A 15,467-nucleotide genomic window follows, 5' to 3' on the forward strand; every position below is an offset into this window, starting at 1 on the left:
ATATAACTGTAGTAACGGCAATGATATTTTTTTTATTTTTCATTGTTAAATGGATGAGTGTGTGCCCATTAGTGGCCTGTAAGGAGGTGACAAGCCAACACAGTGGTACACAACACACAATATATAAGCAAGTGCATTAATAACATCAAAACACAACAAAATAATGTTATAATGGAAACACCCCTTTTTCCATGGCAGGGCTAGCCACCTGGCAGTGTAAAACTTGGCTGAAGATGATTGTCACTGTTAAAGTGACACCTTGACCCCACATTCAAAAATGAGAAAAACGGGTAGAGGATGGATGGGCGGACGGATGGAAAAGTACAGTTTTGTACCTACCATAAATGTAGATGTTCGAGTGCTAATACAGCTGCAGTAATCACAGATGGGTTTTCAGCAGTCAGGCGGTCCCTCGGTCGGCCGAATTCCAAAGTCTTGGTCCGGCGTCGGTTTTCGTCGCTTACTCTTCTGACGTCAGGAAGGCCAGAGTATACAAGACACAGCCGACGCCATGTTCTTCAGTCTTTCTTGCCCCAGATGTCAGGTGCCCCCAAAAGGAAGGCAATACATAAATAAGGCTTATCCACATATGCAAGCACTGCAATGTAATGCAAAATCAGTGTAAGCAAGCAAATAAAACATATCAGGATAACCCAGTCAGGTGGTATGAAGAGGTTGTTAGGCCCCATGCCCTTACCAAGTGGGGAAGGAGGGAGGGAAACCTGTACTGCAGCTGTATTAGCACTCGAACATCTACATTTATGGTAGGTACAAAACTGTACTATGTTCATCGTGCATACAGCTGCAGTAATCACAGATGGGTAGAGTCCCAAAGCTATGCATAGGGTGGTAGGTACTATGAGGAACTGGGTTGAGCCAGAATGCCCTGCAAAACAGCAGTGGCAAAGCCTGCTCTCGTTCTGGAATATAAGGGCAGGTGGTAGTGTTTTGTGAAGGTATGTACAGAACTCCAAGTGGCTGCCTCCAAAATATCCTTAGTAGGAACACCTCTGAGGAAGGCTGTAGAGGTGGCTGTGGCCCTGGTGGAGTGAGATCTGATACCAGTAGGGACAGATTTCCCATGATAGGAATAACAAAACCGTATGCAGTGGCCAATCCACTTGGAAATGGTCTGTTTGGTAACTGGTTTCCCTTGAGCCCCTGCGGCATAGGACACAAAAAGTTGTTCTGATTTCCTGAAGCATTTTGTTCTGTCCAAATAGTAACATAGCTGCCTATGGATGTCTAAAGAGTGAAGCAGCCTCTCCCCTTTGTTTTGAGGGTTAGGATAAAAGGTAGGTAGGTGTATGGCTTGGTTTAAGGCTACCCTGGATACCACTTTTGGCATAAAAGATGGGTTGGTACGAAGGGAAACCCTGTCCTGATGGAAGATGAGGAAGGGCTGCACCGCCATGAGGGCCTGTAGTTCAGAAACACTACGAGCTGAAGTGATGGCCAGATGGAAAGCTGTTTTCCAGGACAAATATTGCAGATCTGTTGAGGCAGCAGGTTCAAAGGGAGGCAATGTTAATTTTTCTAGTATGTAATTAAGGTCCCAGGCTGGTATTGGTTGCTTCCTTGGAGGTCTTATATTCTTAGCCCCTCTGAGGAACTGCCGTAAGAGTGGGTGAGAGAATAAAGGAGGATCCGTGTTGAATTCTGCAGAAATAGCTGAGGCATGTATTTTGATGGAAGAAAATGAAAGTCCACTGTTCAGCAATTCAGCTAGGTACTGTAAAACCTAAGGCAAGTTCAATTTTCTAGGGTCCTGGCCTCTTTTCTCATTCCAACAGCAAAACCGCTTCCATTTTGCGGAGTAAGCTTTTCTAGTAGATGGTCTTCTGGCCTCCAAAATGACATTCTGCACCTCCTTGGAGAGTAGGGTCTGTTGTGGTGTTAAGGAAGTTTCCATGCAGCGAGGTTGAGTGTTTTCAGCTGACTGTGGAGAGTTTTGTAGCTGTTCTGAGTCAGCAGAAGAGGTATTAGAGGCAGGGACCAGGGAGGAGTATGTGTTAGGCTCCTCAGGAGTGGATACCAGTGTTGCCTTGGCCAATCTGGAGCAATCAGTATCATTCTCGGTTTGTCTGTTCTTGCTTTCAAAAGCACCTTGGGCAAAAGAGGCAGAGGTGGGAATGCATAAACTGTCCATGCTGTCCAACTGAATGAAAGGGCGTCCACTTTCCAGGCCTTTGGATGGAAGGTCCTTGAACAAAACTTTTTCAATTGATGGTTCCTGTGGGAGGCAAAAAGATCTATGTCTGGCCTCCCCCACGCTTGGATTATCTCTGTAAACACCTGAGGATGTAACTTCCATTCGTGTGGATCTGTCATATTTCTGCTTAGAGTGTCTGCCAGTGTGTTTTCCAGTCCTGGCAAGTACTGTGCTTGAAGTTCGATTTGCCTTTCCAGAGCCAAGTTCCAAAGAGTCATGGCTAGTCTGCACAAGGGGTATGAATGTGTTCCTCCTTGTTTGTTTATGTACCACATTACTGTGGTGTTGTCTGTTCTTATCAGTAATTGTCCTGGATGCAGGAAGTCCTTGAAAGCTGTAATTGCATTTATTACTGCTAGCATTTCTTTTTGATTGATGTGAAGGTGCTTTTCCTTTTGGGACCATCTGCCCTGAATGCACCTGTCCTTCATGTGCACCCCCCAGGCGTAATCTGAGGCGTCTCTGGTTATGACTTGTTTTGCTTGAGGCTTGCAGAATGGAAGGCCTGCGTTTACTTGACATGCTTGGGCCCACCATAGAAATTCCTTTTGCAAACATGGAATTATTGGTATAATTGCTTCCAAACTGTGACTGTGTTGAGACCATAGATTTTTTAGGTACCATTGAAGTTTCCTCATATGCAGCTTTGCACATGGGATTAGAAGAATGCAAGATGCCATGAATCCCAGAGCCTGCAGGATTTTCCTTGCAGTAAGCCTGGTACTTTTTGCTAGTGTTTTGAAGTACTGAGATAGTTGCCCTTGTTTTTCTGGCGTAAGATATGCCATCTGGGTGTTTGTGTCCAAACTGGAACCCAGGAAGGTTATTTTCTGAGATGGTGTTAATCTTGATTTCTCCTTGTTGATGGTATATCCCAGAGAAAGCAGTAACCGTGTCACATATGCCAGATGTTCCAGTAGTATGTGTTTGCTGTCCGCTTGGATCAGGCAGTCGTCCAGATAAGGGTAAATTTGTATCCCTTGAAGTCTGCAGTAGGCAATCACTGATGCCAGGCACTTTGTGAATACTCTGGGCGCAGTAGATAAGCCAAAGGGCAATGCAGAGAATTGATAGTGGATTGAACCTGCAAGAAATCTGAGGTATCTTCTGCAGCTTTGTCTGATTGGGACATGCAGGTATGCCTCCTTGAGGTCCAATGTTACCAGCCAAAACTCCTTGCCCAGCATGGGAAGAAGTTGCTGTAATGTGAGCATCTTGAATTTTGAATGCAGTAGAAATGTGTTTAGGATGGATAAGTCCAGAATGGGTCTCCAGTCGGTTCCTTTTCTTGGTACCAGAAAGAGTCTTGAATAAAAACCTTGACCTTGTTGGTGCGTAGGTACCTTTTGTATAGCTCTCATGTTTAGGAGCTTTGAAATTTGCAGTTGTGCCTCTGCCCTTTGATTTTGTGGCAGGTTTGGCATGCCTCTCATTTTGGAAGAGTGTGAAATTGAAATTTGTAGCCTCTGTTTATAATGTCCAGTATCCATTTGTCTGTTGTGACAATATGCCAATTGCTTGCAAATAATGCTAGTTTCCCTCCCAAAGGTGCTGCCAGCTGAGACTTGCTTGGCATGAAAATGAGGGAGTCATTGGGTTTGCTTCCTGTATTGTTGTGCACTGTCTTCACCACCTCTTGGTGCTGGAGATTGCCATTGTCTGCCTCTATATGATCCTTGTGATTGCCCTCTGCCCCTTGTGTGTCTGTATCTACCTCTTTGGGGCTTGTCAGTGGCTGGAAAGGACCAGTTTTTTGAAGGCCAATTCCTGCTAAAACGTGGTGGTTGGACCTGTAAGAAAGCTTTGACAGTTTGCATAGATTTGGCTTTTTCTTCCATTTTCCGTAGTATCTCCTCAGCATTAGTACCAAATAGTACATCCTTTTGTAAAGGAGCATCAAGAAGTTTAGCTTTCACATGATCAGGCAAATTTTGTTCCCTAAGCCAGGCATGTCTGCGAATGACTGATCCTGTAGCAGCCGCTCTACTGGAAGCCTCTAGGGCATCATAACCACATTGTAAGGTGTGTTTACCCACTTGCTCCGCACTATGCATCATATCCTGTAACTCTTTTAAATCTGGTTGTTCAGGTTGAGACATTTTGTTCCTTAATTGTGATAACAGGTACTGTTGATATTTAATCATATGAAACTGACAGTTTAAGGCCCTCATGGCTAGGGTGGCCGAGGTATATACCTTTTTACCCCACCTTTCTAGAGATCTGGATTCCCTTTCTGCAGGAAGTGGATTCTTGGTAGTGGAGGCCTTTAATCCCTTGGGGCCTTGTGAAATGGTTTCAGGGTCAGCATTATGGCCTTTGTATAGAAATTGGTGAGAACTGGATACTCTGTAATACCTATCAGGTTTTACTGGTGCAGGAGGCAGAGAATCAGGGTTAAGGCAAGCAATAGACATCATCCAGTACCTCCAAAACAGGGGGTATAGCCAGAGGTCTGTGCTGAGGTAACCAAAGAAATTCCCTAAGTCTTTTCTTGGAATCTGAAAAGTCTTGGCCTTCCCAATGGAAGTGTTCCCTCAAGGTGTGCAAGGTTTTCCCAAAGGAAAAATCCTCAGGAGGGGATACAGAAGGAATGGACTGTTCTGCATCCGAATCCTCAAAAGGGGAGTAAGAGTGTTCCTCTGCATCAGAATGCTCTGATAAAATGGATCCCTGATCAGAAGAGGGAGATTCTTCCTCCACTCTGGGTCTCTTGTCAGGAGGGGGCTGAGAACCTCTGATAAGAGTAATTAGATCCTCAGCCATTTTAAGCATCTGTTTCTTAGGCATGGGTCCAGGGGATGGGCCCTGTGCAACAGGCCTCGTGGGATGCCTGGCTGCTTTGGATTTAGTAAAGGCCTTAATAGAAAAAGAAGATGAGGGCCTAAATACACCATGGGTGGAGGTGGACCTGTCCACATTAGTAGGCTCGACATAAGCAGGGGCTTCGGTTGTAGTCTGGGAAAGGGCCGAGGACCCAGCGGTCTCGGGTACAGAGGACACCGCCAAAGGAGTGTCGTCGGTAGTCAGGGACTGCAAAGGCGTCTCGCTGAAAACCGGGCCACGTGTAGCCTGTTTTGGCGTGGTGTCAGCGGGGACCGCGGGCCTCGCGTGTCGGTCCTTTTCCTTGCGTTTTTTGGTCAAAGCGGTAGTCGGAGTGTCCGACGACATTTTATAATCAAAAGCTTTACCAAAGTAGTGTTGGGCGAACTCTGCCCGACGCTTGATAGTGCGTTTATTGAAGGTAGCGCAAAAGCGACAGCCCGAGACGTCGTGGTCTGGGCCCAAACAAGGTATGCAAAGGGAATGGAAATCCTTATGCGGTATTTGCTTCCCACAAGAAATACAATTATTAACTTTTTCTGACATCGGTCTGAGGCAAGAAAAGTTTCCCCAACGGGGTACTTAGCTTTAATGAAGACTTCGGTTCCAATTATTTTCGTAATTCAGGAGCTGGCCGACCGGCACTTGCGAACTGCTTCTGCTTCGGTCACCGCGCGGCAAAAAAGACTGAAGAACATGGCGTCGGCTGTGTCTTATATACTCTGGCCTTCCTGACGTCAGAAGAGTAAGCGACGAAAACCGACGCCGGACCAAGACTTTGGAATTCGGCCGACCGAGGGACCGCCTGACGGCTGAAAACCCATCTGTGATTACTGCAGCTGTATGCACGATGAACATCACCCCTTTTGGCCAAGTGTCATTCTTTTTGAAGGCACTCTGTGATAAGTCAACTCGGCGAGACAGGCATTTTTGTAAGATCACTGAATAGTCAAAGTAAACTTAATTGTCATTTAGACCCACCAGTGCAGGCTAAATGAAATTCTGTTGCTTCGAGCTCTATGTGCAGACAATATGTATAAATATAACATACACACACACACACACACACACACACACATATATATATATATATATATATATATATATATATAGATAGATATGAAAGAAAAACATCTGTAACATTTAACAAGACACTAGACATAATCGCATTTTTGTATCTCTATTAACAGCCCTTAGTATTGCACAGGTAGATATATTGCACAGTGAAGACTTGACCAAATGAGGCTAGAATATTTTCAATGTAACTTGTTCTGAGTTACTGCACTAAAGCAATAAACTTACAATGAGCTATTGCACAGGTGAGAAGAACCTAACAATGGGTTGACTACACTTTAATAAATGAGATTCCTTTCAGACTGTGTGGCCACTGACTAGGTGACTTGTTGGCTTGCATTGCTGCTCAAGTTTAGCAGTGTGACAGCCTATGTAAAGAAGCTATTTCTGAATGTAGTCGTTTTACAACGTATACTTCTGTAACACTTGCCCGAAGGTGAGCAGAACAGTCCCCTGAGCCAGGTGGGTTTGGTCTTTGGCAATCTTTGTTGCTCTACCAAGACACCATGCTGAGTGCAGCTCCTGTATAGATTTAAGCGTGGACCTGGTGATCCTCTGTCACCTTCACCACCTTTTGGAGAGCCGTACAGTCTGTAGCCTCACAGTTCTCCTAACATACTGTGACACTGCAAAATGCTTTCAATGGTGCTTCTGTACAAGGTTGTGAGGACTAAAGATGGAAGGTTCGCTCTCCTCAACCTGCTTAGGAAGTGAAGCATTTGTTGTACCTTCTTGACAATGTTATTTGTGTTAATGGACCATGTCAAGTCTTCTGCAATGTCTACCCCAAACGAATTTGGTGCTCTTCACCCTTCCTACTCTTTCTCCCTTGATTGTGAAAGGGGGATGTGCCTCATGTTTTCTCCTGAAGTCCACTATTACCTTTTTGGCTTTGTCTACAGTCAGAGCCAGGCTGTTGTTGTCACACCAGTCAATCAGATGCTTCACCTCCTCCCTGTATGCCGTTTCATCACCATTGCTGATTAAGCTACTACTGTAGTGTCATTCGTGAATTTGATGATGTGATTTCAGCTATTCTTAGCTGCGCAGTCATGGGGTTAGCATGGTGAACAGCAGAGGACTGAACACATCATTGAGGGACTCCCGTGCTCAGTGCAGTCCTCTCTGAGGTGTTAGTGCCTATGTTCACTCTTTGTGGTCTGTCAATAAGGAAGTCCAAAATCTAGTTACACAAGGGAGGTGCCGACACCCAAATGAATCAGTTTATCAGATGTTGTGTTATAACTGTGTCAAAGGCAGAGCTGAAGTCAGCGAATAAAAGTCTGACATAACCGTTCTCGTTTTCCAGGTGAGCCATGGATGTATGCAGTGCCAGTGAAATGGCATCTGTAGTGGAGCGGTTCGACTGATAAGCAAACTGGATTGCATCCAGTTCTGCAGGGACATTTGTTGTTAAAATAGCCTTTAACCAGTCCTTCAAAGCACTTCATTACGGTAGAGGTGAGAACTACTGGACGACATTCATTCAGGCTTGCTGGCTGAGACTTTTTGGGTAGTGGTATGATTTCTGTGATCTTGAAGCACTTGGGTACTATGGCCTGACTTGGAGAGGTGTTAAATATGTCAGTAAGAACAGTCAACAATTGAACAGCACAGTGTTTTAGCACACACCCCAGAATGTTGTCTGGTCCAGCCACTTTTCTTGGGTTCACCCGGCTTAGAGTTCTCTAAACATCAGCTGAGTTGGGTCTATTTTAGAACATCGAAGTCTCAAAGCTTCGAATGTTCTAACATCGACCCCTATGCAGCGAACGCTGAAAATAGCGAAGCTACAGAAAACCAAATTTTTTCCTAGGGAAAGAATTTGGTTGTCCGCTTCTGTCGCTTCGCTATTTTCAGCACTGTGGTGGAAAGTTACAGGTCGGGTTCAGGTAAGCGTGCAATTGGCACGGGTTAGATGAGTTAGGCTTAGGGCTCGGGTCTGGTAAGTGTGCGATTGTGTGGATGCGAGGGTTAGGGCAGGTTAGGTGAGTTAGGGTTAGGGCTCGGGTGAGTGTGCGATAGTGACGGACCTTAGGGTTAGGGTTTGGGATAAGTTAAGTGGATAGATAGTGGTGTATGTACAGTTTAGTGTAGGGTTAGATGTAAGATTTTAGGTGTGTGTGTGTGTGTGTGTGTGGATTGCTGTTTGTTTGGTGTGCTTGTGTTGTGTACATGTGTTGTGTGTATGTGTTTTGGAACAGCAAATTTTTTCCCTAGGAAACCATTCACTGTTCTGCATGTTCGATGTTTTCAGCTTTCGCTGAATAGGGGTCGATATTAGAACATTCGAAGTTGTAAAACTTCAATGTTCTAATATAGACCTGGCTGAGTTGAGGCACAGTGCTAATGTCATTCTGCTTCGTGGTAAATTTTGTGGCTTTTGTGCCACTCCCTTCATCAAACCTGCTGAAGTAAGTGTTGAGCTCATTTAGAAATTCAGTGTTGTCATCACACTTTGAGGATACAGGCCTGTAGTCTGTTAAGGACTGTATTTCCCTGCCACAAACGTCTAGAGTCTCTTAGGTCCAAGAACTGACTCTGGATTTTCTGTCCATAGGTATGCTTTGCCTTCTTTATTCCTCAGTTTAGACTCATTCTGGTCTCCCTGAGGGCATCCTTGTCTCCTGCCTTAAAGACCGCACTGCTGCTCTAAGGAGCTCTTATACTTAATTTGTGATCCAGGGTTTTTGGTTGGCCCTTATGGTGATGGTCCTGTTGACTGCCACATAGTCCATACACTTCGACATGTATGCCAACACAGATTCCCCGTGCACTCATCCATATCGGTGTGTTGGTTCCTAAAAGCCACATCTTTAAACATAATCCAGTCCGTACTCTCAAAGCAGTCCTGGAGTGCTGAGACTGCTCCCTCTGGCCATACTCTAATTTGCTTCTTGGTTGGCTTGCTTTATTAACAGTGGTCTGTATTGCAGGTATTAGCATGATGGCCAGATCTGCATTACCCAGGTGTGGTTGGAGTACTGCCTTTTAAGCCATCCTGATGATGGTATATAATTTATCCAGTGTGTTCTCTCCCCTCGTAGCAAAGTCTACATGCTGGTGATAGGTAGAACTGACTTTAGGTTTGCTTGGTTGAAGTCACCCACTACTATATGAACAAACTCTGGATTTTGTTTCTGCAGTTCGCTGATTGACTGGTGAAGATTGGTTAAATTTGTTCGTGTAGTTCTGGTGTTAGCTTTTGGTTCTTCGCTTTTGTGTTTTCAGCAGTTTGTTTCCTTTTTGGTGAATTGTTTGTCAGTATGGCGAGCGAAGATGGAGCAGCATCACCACAAAATTCTCTTTTTTTACAAAATGAACCGAATGGTGGAGTTAAAATGACTAATAGATCTGATGCCGTTGAAGTGAATGCCGATGGCAACCTCACAGCCCTCATTCAACTTTTAACAGGGCGAGTGGAGTATCTGACCCAACGCCTTGAGCGTTTTGAAAATAATGAGTTTTCTTTAAGGGTAGGTAACGTTGCTGGGATTAGCAACGTTTTACCTATAGAAGCGCCACAACACAATAGCATGGTTTTTCAGCACCGAACCGAAATTGTGAATGATGTGGTGCAAACTACCAACAATAGCATCACCAATGGTTCCTTTGCTTCTTCAGCTATTCCAGCCGGGCAAGGAGCTGCTCTACAGCAGAGAAGAGTTTCGAGCCAAGGCAATGATTCACAAAACTCTGACAGAGTCTTTATTCCATCTATTACTAATTTTCTTAATAGCAACAACTACTTTAAACCAGAGTCCATTGTTGGGGTAAATGCATAAGAGGAAGAGACTGTAAGTAATATCACAATGCTTATTAACGACTTCGACCATAAACTGTACAAATGTAAAAAACTGCAACTGGAAATCGCATATTTAGAAGAATGTGTAGCTAAGAAACTGATACCTAAAGGTTTAAGGCAATGGCGATTCCCAGTTGGGTTAGTTGAAGGCTCGGATTTTCATCATGAGCTCCTTGTTTTATTTGACAAACAGGGGTTCGAGTTCATCAACATGCTCACTGGTCATTATAAGCAACAAGTGATTGATTTAAAGCACGACTTGGAATTATTAGAACATTCCATTAAAAGTAACTGTGACTTTACGAGGTACAAATACGATTATATTCGTATTTTTACAAGTATAGATGCAACCATGGTTAAGCTTTGTAACAATAAGAAGAAAAAGATTACCAGGGATATGCACCAATACGCTACTGGTAGAGCTTCCCCCGTCCACCTCTTATATCACATTCAACCACTGGGTTTAATGTTTCATCTGTTAACAACGTTCCAGGGCGGGATAACATTCCCGAACAAGTAGACCCAGTCAGGGTCTTCGATGGAGTGGTTGACACACAAGGTGGTAATGTACAATCTACACACCAAAATGAGAGACCTGTCAGTGCTAGTGACAGTATCAGCCACAATAACAGCAATAATCATAATAGGAGGCGACAAAATAATGGTGCTAATACTACATCTAACTTTAATAACCAACAGGGTTTTTCGCTGAGTCAGAACGGACAGCAGAGGAATTTGCGTTCGAACATGAGGAAAGTACAGTTTTGTACCCATCATAAATGTAGATGTTCGAGTGCTAATACAGCTGCAGTCATAACAGATGGGTTCTCCTGCCATCAGGCGGGTCCTCGGTCGGCCGAATTACAAAGTCTAGGTCCGGCGTCGGTTGTCGTCGCTTCTTCCCTGACGTCAGTGCGACAGGGGTATAAAAGAACCAGCCGACGCCATTTTCTTCAGTTTTTCTTGCCCCAGATGTCAAGTGCCCCCAGAAGGAAGGCAATACATAAAATTATGAAGTAATGCAATGCAATATAATCAAAAAACAGTAGTTGCAAGCAAATACACCATAAAAGAATACCCCTAGAGGGGAAGGAGGGAGGGAAACCTGGACTGCAGCTGTATTAGCACTCGAACATCTACATTTATGGTAGGTACAAAACTGTACTATGTTCATCGTGCATACAGCTGCAGTCATAACAGATGGGTAGAATCCCAAAGCTAAGAAAAGGGTGGTAGGCACTAGGTGGAACTAGGAGGAGCCAAAATGCCCTGCAAGACTGCAGTGGCAAAGCCTGCTCTAGATTTGGAGTATAATGGTAAGTTGTAGTGTTTGGAGAAGGTATGCACAGAACTCCAAGTGGCTGCTTCCAAGATATCCTTGGTAGGAACTCCTCTGAGGAAGGCTGCAGAGGTGGCTGTGGCCCTGGTGGAATGAGTTCTAATGCCTGTAGGGACAGTTTTGCCATGAAAGGAACAGCAAAAGCGTATGCAGTGGGCTATCCATTTTGAGATGGTCTGCTTGGAAATTGGCTTTCCTTGAGCTCCTACCGCATAGGCCACAAAGAGCTGTTCTGATTTTCTGAAAGGTTTTGTTCTGTCCAAATAATAACGCAGTTGCCTGTGGATGTCCAAGGAATGTAGTAATCTCTCCCCTTTGTTTTGAGGATTGGGATAAAAAGTAGGTAAATGTATGGCCTGATTTAAAGCTACCCTGGATACCACTTTAGGCATAAAGGACGGGTTGGTTCGTAAGGAAACTCTGTCCTGATGGAAGATGATAAAAGGCTGGACAGCCATGAGGGCCTGTAGTTCTGAAACTCTACGAGCTGAAGTGATAGCCAGAAGGAAAGCTGTTTTCCAGGACAAATATTGCAAATCTGCTGAAGCAGCTGGCTCAAAAGGAGGCAAAGTCAGTTTTTCCAGAATGAAATTTAGATCCCAAGCAGGTATTGGTTGTTTCCTTGGAGGTCTTAAATTCTTAGCCCCTCTGAGGAACTGTCTTAAAAGAGGGTGAGAGAATAAAGGAGGATCAGTGTTGTATTCTGCAGAAATGGCTGAGGCATGGATTTTGATGGAGGAGAACGAAAGTCCACTGCTTAGCAGTTCAGCCAAATATTGTAGTATTTGAGGTAAATTCAGCTTTCCAGGGTCCTGGCCCTTTTTCTCATTCCAGACACAAAAACGTTTCCATTTTGCGGAGTAAGCTTTTCTAGTTGATGGCCTTCTGGCCTCCAAAATGACATCCTGCACCTCCTTGGAGAGTAGGGCCTGCTGTGATGCTAAGGAATCTTCCATGCGGCTAGATTGAGTGTTTTTAGCTGACTGTGAAGAGTTTTGAAGCTGTGCTGAGTCAGAAGAAGAGGCATTAGAGGCAGGGTCCATGGAGGGGAATGAGTCAGGCTCCTCATGAGTGGGTACCAGTGTTGCCTTGGCCAGTCCGGAGCAATGAGGATCATCTTTGGTCTGTCTGCTCTGGTCTTCAATAGGACTTTGGGCAGCAGAGGAAGAGGCGGGAAGGCATAAACTGTCATTGATGTCCAGCTGAAAAAGAGAGCGTCCACTCTCCAGGCCTTTGGATGGAAGGTCCTCGAGCAGAATTTTGTCAATTGATGATTTTTGTGGGAGGCAAAGAGATCTATGTCTGGCCTTCCCCATTCTTGGTTTATTTCTGTAAAAACTTTTGGATGCAACATCCATTCGTGTGGATCTGTCATATTCCTGCTTAGGTTGTCTGCCAGCGTGTTTTCCTTGCCTGGCAAGTACTGTGCTTGTAGTTCCATTTGTAAGTCCATGGCCATGTTCCAAAGTGATATGGCCAGTCTGCATAGGGGATAGGAATGTGTTCCTCCCTGCTTGTTTATGTACCACATAACTGTGGTGTTGTCCGTTCTTATCAATAGTTGACCTGGTTGTAGAAGGTCCTTGAAAGCTATAATAGCATTTATTACTGCTAGCATTTCTTTTTGATTGATGTGAAGGTGCTTTTCTTTTTGGGACCATTTGCCCTGAATGCACCGGTCTGTCATTTGCGTCCCCCAGGTGTAGTCAGAGGCGTCTGTTGTGATGACTTGATTTGCTTGAGGCTTGCTGAATGGAAGACCTGTGTTTGTTTGACATGCTTGAGCCCACCACAGAAATTCCTTTTGCAGACATGGAAGTAGTGGTATTATTGTTTCCAAACTGTGGCTGTGTTGAGACCATATGTTTTTTAGGTACCATTGTAGTTTTCTCATATGCAGCTTTGCACATGGGATTAGCAAGATGCAAGATGCCATGAATCACAGAGCCTGCAGGATTTTCCTTGCAGTCAGCCTGGTGCAATTTGCCAGTGTTCTGAAATATTGAATTAGTTGCCCCTGCTTCTCTGGCGTGAGGTAGGCCATCTGGGTGTTTGTGTCCAAATTGGCACCCAGGAAAATTATATTCCGAGAGGGCATTAGCCTTGATTTCTCTTTGTTGACCGTGTATCCCAGAGAGTTTAATAACATTATTACATAAGCCAGATATTTCAGAAGAATGTGCTTGCTGTCCGCTTGGATCAGGCAGTCGTCCAAATAGGGGTATATTTGTATCCCTTGAAGTCTGTAGTAGGCAATTACTGATGCCAGGCATTTCGTGAATACTTTGGGCGCAGTAGATAAGCCAAAGGGCAATGCAGAGAATTGATAATGGGTTGAACTTGCAAGAAATCTGAGGTATCTTCTGCAATTTTGTCTGATTGGGACATGCAGGTATGCCTCCTTGAGGTCCAATGTTACCAGTCAAGACTCCTTGCCCAGCATGGGAAGAAGTTGCTGTAGAGTGAGCATCTTGAATTTTGGTACGAGTAGGAATGTGTTTAGGATGGAAAGATCCAAAATAGGTCTCCAATCTTTTCCCTTCCTTGGCACCAGAAATAGCCTGGAATAAAAACCTTGACCTTGTTCGTGTGTAGGTACCTCTTGAATAGCTTTCATGTTTATAAGATCTGAAATTTGCTTTTGTGCCTCTGCCCTTTGATTGTGTAGCAGTTTTGGCATGCCTCTCATTTTGGAAGGGTATGAAAGTGGAATTTGTAGCCTCTGTTTATAATGTCCAGGATCCATTTGTCCTTTGTGACAACATGTCAATTTTTTGAGAATAGTGCCAGCTTTCCTCCTAAGGGGGCTGCCATTTGAGACCTGGTTGGCCTGCAAAGGGAAAGTCATTGGGTTTGCTTTCTGAAAGATTGTGAGTTGTCCTCACCACCTCTTTGTGTAGGAGCTTGCCATTGTCTGCCTCTGTACGATCCTTGTGATTGTCCTCTGCCCCTCGGGTGCCTGTATCTGCCTCTTTGGGGTCTGTCCGTGGCAGGAAAGGACCAGTTTTTGGAAGGCCAATTTCTACTAAACGTGGGGTTGAACCTGCAGAAATTCTTTCACAGTTTGCATTGATTTAGCTTTTCCTCCATTTTCGTAATACTTCCTCAGCATTTGCCCCAAATAGTACATCCTTTTGAAGAGGGGCGTCTAGTAATTTAGCTTTGACATGATCAGGCAAGGTTTGTTCCTTGAGCCAAGCATGCCTGTGTATGACTGAGCCTGTAACAGCAGCTCTACATGAGGCCTCTAGAGCATCAAAACCACATTGTAAGGTATGTTTACCCACTTGTTATGCACTATGCATCAAATCCTGCAACTCCTTCAAGTCTGGTTGTTCAGGTTGTGACATTTTACTTTTCAATTGAGATAACAGAAACTGTTGGTATTTTAGCATATGAAACTGACAGTTTAAGGTAGCCGAGGTATATACCTTTTTTCCCCACCTTTCTAAGGATCTGGAATCTCTCTCGGAAGGCAATGGATTTTTGGCAATGGAAGCCTTAACTCCCTTGGGTCCCTGTGAGATGGTTTCTAGGTCAGCAGCATGGCTTTTGTAAAGAAATTGGTGTGAGTCAGGAACCCTGTAGTACCTGTCAGGCTTAACTGGAGCTGGAGGTAGAGAGTCTAGGTTAAGGCAGGCCTCCGAGTAAACATCATCTAGGATGTCCAAGACAGGAGGTATAGCCAGAGGCCTGTGCTGGGGTAACAAAAGAAATTCCCTGAGCCTTTTCTTGGAATCTGAATAATCCTGGCCTTCCCATTGGAAGTGTTTCCTTAAGGTATGCAAAGTTTCCCCAAATGAGAAATCCTCAGGGGGGGATACAGAAGGAATAGACTCCTCTGCATCAGAGTCTTCAAAAGGGGAGTAAGACTGTTCCTGATCATCAGAGTGTTCTGAAATAATGGATCCCTGATCAGAGGAGGGGGAATCTTCCTCCTCTCTGGGCCTTTTGTCCGGAGGTGGCTGAGAACCTCTGATTAGAGTAATTAAATCCTCAGCCATTTTAAGCATCTGTTTCTTAGGCATGGGGCCTGGAGATGGGCCCTGTTTAAACTGGTCTCTTAGGGTGCATGGTTGCTTTAGACTTGGTGAAAGCCTTGATGGAGAAAGAAGAGGAAGGTCTGAAGACACCTTGAGTGGAGGTGGACCTGTCCACATTCTGTGTTTCAACGCCAAGAGTGGCTTCGGTATCTGTAGTCTGTGTGTGGGCCGAGG

General features: G+C 44.6%; 1 protein-coding gene across 1 annotated transcript in view; it reads right to left on the reverse strand.

Annotated features, from left to right (window-relative positions):
- Positions 1 to 15,467, reverse strand: part of TRIP11 (thyroid hormone receptor interactor 11) — a 1,664,886-nt gene that overhangs the window by 1,111,938 nt on the left and 537,481 nt on the right. The window lies entirely within an intron of this gene.

The sequence above is a fragment of the Protopterus annectens genome, chromosome 6.part0, assembly GCF_019279795.1.
Source record: "Protopterus annectens isolate FY-2018-M chromosome 6.part0, PAN1.0, whole genome shotgun sequence".
Lineage (NCBI taxonomy): Eukaryota > Metazoa > Chordata > Ceratodontiformes > Protopteridae > Protopterus > Protopterus annectens.